Below are 6,004 nucleotides of genomic sequence, written 5' to 3'. Positions count from 1 at the left end.
ACAACCTCCTCCCTTTCACGTTTCAACCTCAGGGCCTTTGCACAGGTCGTATGTTCCTTCTGCCCTGTTCTCTCTGCTCTCAATTCCCCCAATACTTGTATGTCTCTTTTCCCTTCTTCTCCTCATTCATTTACCTTCTTTGTTGCATTATCTGTAGAACTTTCCTCACATTCTAAGAAAACAACAAAAACAGAATCTGTTGTTTTGGAGTACTAGGTATTGAACTCAGGGCCTTACTCAGGCTGGGCCTGCTCTACTACTAAGCCACACTGCCAACTTGGTGTGTGTGTGTGTGTGTGTTTTCCCTGATGGTGGGAATTGAACCCAGGGACTTGTGAATGCTAGGTTAAAAATAAATAAATAAGGGCTGGGAAGGTGGCTCAGTGGTAGAGCTTGCTAGCATGCACGAAGCCCTGGGTTCCATTCCTCAGCACCACATATACAGAAGAAGCCGGAAGTGATGCTGTGGCTCCAGTGGTAGAGTGCTAGCTTTGAGCAAAAGAAGCTCAGGGACAGTGCCCAGGCCCTGTGTTCAAGTCCCAGGACTGGCAACAAACAAACAAATCCCAGCTCCCATTGGGTGCCAAAGGCTCATTCCTGTAACCCTAGTTACTCGGGAGACTTAGAGCTGAGGATCACAGTTTGAAGTCAGTCTGGACAGAAAAGAAAACAAACCAGAAGTGGAGCTGTGGCTCAAAGTGGTAGAGTGCTAGCCTTGAGCAAAACAAGCTCATGGACAGTGCCCAGGCCCTGAGTTCAAGCCCAACAACCATCACCAGAAAAAAAAAAAAAGCAGTTTTCCATATGGGTGATGATTTTATTTATTTATTTATTTTGGTTGGTCGTGGGGCCTGAACTCTGGGCCTGGGCGCTGTCCCTGAGCTCTTCAGCTGAAGACTAGCGCTCTACCACTTGAGCCACAGCACCACTTCTATATTTTTCTGCTTATGTGGTGCTGAGGACTCGAACCCAGGGCCTCATGCGTGCAAGGCAAGCGCTCTACCACTGAGCCACCTTCCCAGCCCAGTGGGCAATGATTTTAATAGAAGGCAAATGGTGATGTGGACACCTACACACCGAGGCTTAAAATTTGACCATTTTGGCTCCAGTTTGAGTGGAGGCCAAAGGTCGATGTAATCCTCCATTTCCAGTGGGTCAAAGATTATTGGCCTGACCTCCGTCCCCATTAAAGTAGGACCAGCATCCGCTTCACAGATCCCAGAGGGTCTTCCACGCCTGTGGACTTCACAGCAAATTAGAGGGTACAACACTGAACTCTGGAAGTACACCCCTCCCCACTCACCCCTAATCTGCCTCCTTTTGCAAAGCTCAGGGCTCAGGACTACATATTGGGGAGACTACCCCCCCAGGTATCAGATTGCCTAGGCTCCCCTCCCCCACCAACGGCTCACACACCTGCTGCGGCTTTGTTTTTGGCTCCGTTTGTGGGTAACTGACAAACCCCAGGAGAAATTTCCCATTGAGGTAACCCACGAGCAGCCCCTGGGCTCATTTGCATGTGCCTGTCCATTTACTGCCCGGGGGGGGGGCTTATTCGCGTGGGCAATGCCCCATTGGCGGCCAGTGCTCATTTGCATACTGTATGTCCATTGTCTGCCTGGGTTCATTTGCATGGGCATCACCATTGGCTGCAGTTTCCAGGGCAACCACAACAGAGATGCGGAGAGACTCCGGCTTTTCAGCCAGGTGTTTCCAGTCAGCGGAGGGGCTGGAACATCTGGGGGAGTCACAGCTGGTCTCTGGGCCTCAGTTTCCTTCCCAGTAAAGTGGGTCTCTCATTGCCATTGTACACAATCAAGCTTCGTTTCCATTCTTTTAAATCTGTGTTTTGTAGTGCTAGAAACGGAGCCCGGGGCCTCAACAAGCTATACCCTGGCCTTTCTTTGTATGCTAATTTTTACTTTTCCTCATTTGTTTGTTTTTATTTTTGGACAGTTGTGAGGCTTGAACTCAGGGCCTGAGTACTGACCCTCTGAGCTTTTTTTGTTCAAGGCTAGCAAACTACTACTTTGAGTCATAGGTGGCACTTCTGGGTTTCTGGTGGTTCATTGGAAATCAGAGTCTCACGGACTTTCCTGCCTGGGCTGGCTTTGGACCACAATCCTCAGATCTCAGCCTCTTGAGTAGCTAGGATGACAGGCGTGAGCCACCAGCACCCAGTTTCATTTGTTTATTTTATGGATTTTTTTGGACAAGGAGTCTATCTTTGTGCCAGGCTGGCCTCACACTTTCTTCTTGCCCAACTACTGAGATTATAGTCATATACCACCATGCCCAGCCAAAGTAAGTATTACTATTATTGTGATTGGTTTGTGGTTTTTGTTTTGGGGCAATACTGATGGCCTGGCCCTTGGTAGGCAGACACCCTACCACTGGATCTACATCCCCAACCCCAGTCTTCTAATTGTTAAGTAATCTCTTAATTCTGACATTTCTCATGTTTGTAAGCAACCCTACACCAAGATGCAGGTACTGGGGCTTGACCTCAGGTCTGCATGTTCTCACTCTGCTTTCTTTCTTTCTTTCTTTCCTTTCTTTTTGTCAGTCATGGATCTTGAACTCTGGGCCTGGGCGCTGTCCCTCAGCTCTTCAGCTCAAGGCTAGTGCTCTCCCACTTGAGCCACAGCGCCATTTCTGGTTTGATGGTGGTTTATTGGAGATAAGAGTCTCATGGATGTTCCTGCCCAGGCTGGCTTTGAACTGTGACCCTCAGATCTCAGCCTCCTGAGTAGCTAGGATGACAGGCGTGAGCCACCGCGCCCAGCCCAAGAACATATATTTTCTACAGTTTGTCTTTCTGTCCCCAAGTTAAGACTGTGAAGCTTTTGTTTTGGGTTTTGGTGATTAAAGAAATTTTATTTATTTATTTATTTATTTATTTATTTTTTGGGGGTCCAGTCGTGGGGCCTGAACTCTGGGCCTGGGCGCTGTCCCTCAGCTCTTCAACTCAAGGCTAGCGCTCTACCACTTGAGCCACAGCGCCACTTGCTTATGTGGTGCTGAGGAATCGAACCCAGGGCCTCAGGCATGCAAGGCAAGCGCTCTACCACTGAGCCACCTTCCCAGCCCTATTTATTTATTTATTTATTTATTTTGTGCTGTCCCTGAGCTCTTTTGCTCAAGGATAGTGGGCTACCACTTTGGTTTTAATTGGAGATAAGAATCTCTCAGACTTTCCTGCCTCAGGCTGGCTTTGAACCGTGATCCTCAGATCTCAGCCTCCTGAGTAGCTAGGATGACAGGTGTGAGCCACCAGCCCCCCTGCAATAAAGATATTGTCATTATTTTTGAGAGATTACATAAGTTTCTGAGTCTGACCCAAGAATCAGGATTCTTCTGCCTCAGCCTGCTAAGTGCTAGAATGAACAGATGTACACCATCATACCTAGCGTGCATGGTCCTAATTTTGACAGTAACATTTAAATCCACAGGTGGTTAAAACCAGGTGAGGTAGCTCACTCCTATAATCCTATGTACTTTGGAGGCTTAGAACAGAGGATGGAAATTTGAGGCCAGCCCAGGCATGGACATTTATGGAACCCCATGTCAACCAGTGGCTGGATGTGGTGGTTCATGCCTGTGGTACCAGCTCTGTATAGAAGCACCAGTAGGAGCATCACAACCCAGGCCATTCCTGGTAGCAAATGAACTCCCGCCTTGAAAATAAACAAGGCAGAGAAAAGGGTAGGAGGGGGCTGGGAAGGTGGCTCAGTGGTAGAGCGCTTGCCTTGCATGCATGAGACCCTGGGTTCGATTCCTCAGCACACCATAAGCAGAAAAGGCTGGAAGTAGCTTGTGGCTCAAGTGGTAGAGCGCTCACCTTGAGCGGAAGAGTTGAGGGACGGTGTCCAGGCCCTGAGTTCAGGCCCCACAACTGGCAAAAAAAAAGGCTGTAGGAAGTATGGCGCAGGTGGTAGAGCTTCTGCCTAGCAAGTATAAAGCCCTGAGTTCAAATCCCAGTAAAGTCAAAGGAGGAAGAAGAGGAGGAGGAAGAGGAATGATCTGGGAGTGTAGCTTACTGGAAGAGTGTTTGCTTTGTATGCATGAAGCCTTGGGTTTAATTCCTCAGTACCACATAAACAAGAAGAAGAGGAGGAAGAGGGGGAGAAAGAGGAGGAGGAGGAAGAGGAGGAGGAGGAGGAGGAGGAGGAAGAAGAAGAAGAAGAAGAAGTTGTTGTTGTGGGCTGGGAAGGTGGCTCAGTGGTAGAGTGCTTGCCTCGCATGCATGAAACCCTGGGTTTGATTCCTCAGTACCACATAAACAGAAAAAGTCAGAAGTGGCGCAGAAAGAAAGAAAGGAAGGAAGGAAGGAAGGAAGGAAGAAAGGAAGGAAGGAAGAAGTTAGCCAGGTGCTGGTGGCTCATGCCTGTCTTCCTAGCTACTTAGGACATTGAGATCTGAGAGCTGAGGATAGCAGTTCAAAACCAACCCAGGCAGGAAAGCCCATGAGACTCTGATCTCCAATGAACCACCAGAAAACTGGAAGTGGCTCTGTGGCTCAAGTGGTAGAGCACTCGCCTTGAGCTGAAGAGCTGAGGGACAGCACCCAGACCTGGAGTTTAATCCCCATGACCAACCAAAAAAAAAAAAAAAAAAGTTGTGGAAGCTAAACCTTCTGGCCTTCACAGAATGGCTGCATCCCCTGACCAGGGTGTTGACACACATTTAGCTCTTGTTTTGGTTGCTGTGATCAGATACTGGTCAGAACTGATCTTAGAAATCTTTGTTTTCTGTTTTGGAAAGGACAGGCAGCCTCTTTTGGAATAGGCTCATCTAGGCAGAGATGTATAATTTATTAACTTGTTTATTTGAGACACAGAGGGCTGGCTATGTAGCCTCAATTAATTTCCAATTCATGATCCTCCTATCTCAGCCTCCCTAGTGTTGGGATTACAGGTGTGTGCTGCCAAGCTCTGACTTTTCCCTATTTTCATTTTTTTGGGGGGTATGCCAATCTTAGGGCATGAACTCAGGGCCTGGGCGCTGTCCCTGAGCTATTGTATTTTGCTCAAGGTTGGCCCTGGGTCATTTGAGCCACAGCTCCACTTCTGGCTATTTTGCTGGTTCTTTAGAGATAAGAGTCTCATGGGCTTGTCTGCTCAGGTTGCTTTCGAACCTCAATCTTCAGATCTCAGCCTGCTGAGGAGCTAGGTTGACCAATGTGGAGCCCCCAGCGCCTGGCGTCTTGTTTTGAAGCAGAGCTGTGGCCTCCAGCTAGCCTTGTGAGTTCTCAATCCCCCAGCTCCGTTTCCCGAGTGTCAGGATTCCAGGCAGGTACTACCACGCCCGCCCGGCTGAAGAGCTGTCACATACACACACGTACTCAAGACAGGAATTGGCACATTGTACACATGTTAGTGTTATTGTGCAAGGGGGGGGGTTGCCAGAAAGCGCGTGGCCCTCTCTCCATTCGCACAAGTCTGCCTGGGCTAGAGAAGCCAGTCTCCCCAGGCGTGGAGGGCTAAGCCTGCAGCTGTTGGAGACGTGGCGGGGGCCTCCTCCCGCAGCAGCCGTGGGCCCCTGGCTGAGCTCAGGCAGCTGCAGCTGTGCAAGCTGCCAAGGTCAGCATCTGGAAGGCTTCTCTGCAGCTCCTCGGCGCTGGGGCCCCTTCCCCCCAGGACTGAGCCAGGATGGGAAAAAGAAAACCTCCTCCAACGCGGCTCTTCCTGCCAAAGGCCCAGAGCCCAGGGTGGGGCCCGGGAAGGGCCAGGGAACGAGAGGGAGCACAGGCTGGGCCGCGTTCTTTGGGGGAGTCAGCAATATATGGGGTAGGGGATCAGCGGAGAGCTGAGGACCCTCACCTGGATATTATTATTATCATCATTATTGTTATTATTATCATTATCTCCTCCTCCTCCTCTTCTTCTTCTTCTCCTCCTCCTCCTTCTCTTCCCCCTCCTCCTCCCTCCCTTTCTCCCCTTCCCCTCCTCCTCCCTCTCCTCCCCCTCCTCCCCCTCCATCTCCCCCTCCTCGGCCCCCCTCT

This window comes from Dipodomys ordii, unplaced genomic scaffold (genome assembly GCF_000151885.1).
Source record: "Dipodomys ordii isolate 6190 unplaced genomic scaffold, Dord_2.0 Scaffold180, whole genome shotgun sequence".
NCBI lineage: Eukaryota > Metazoa > Chordata > Mammalia > Rodentia > Heteromyidae > Dipodomys > Dipodomys ordii.
The sequence above is the reverse complement of the archived record's forward strand: the minus strand, read 5'-3'. Positions refer to the sequence as shown.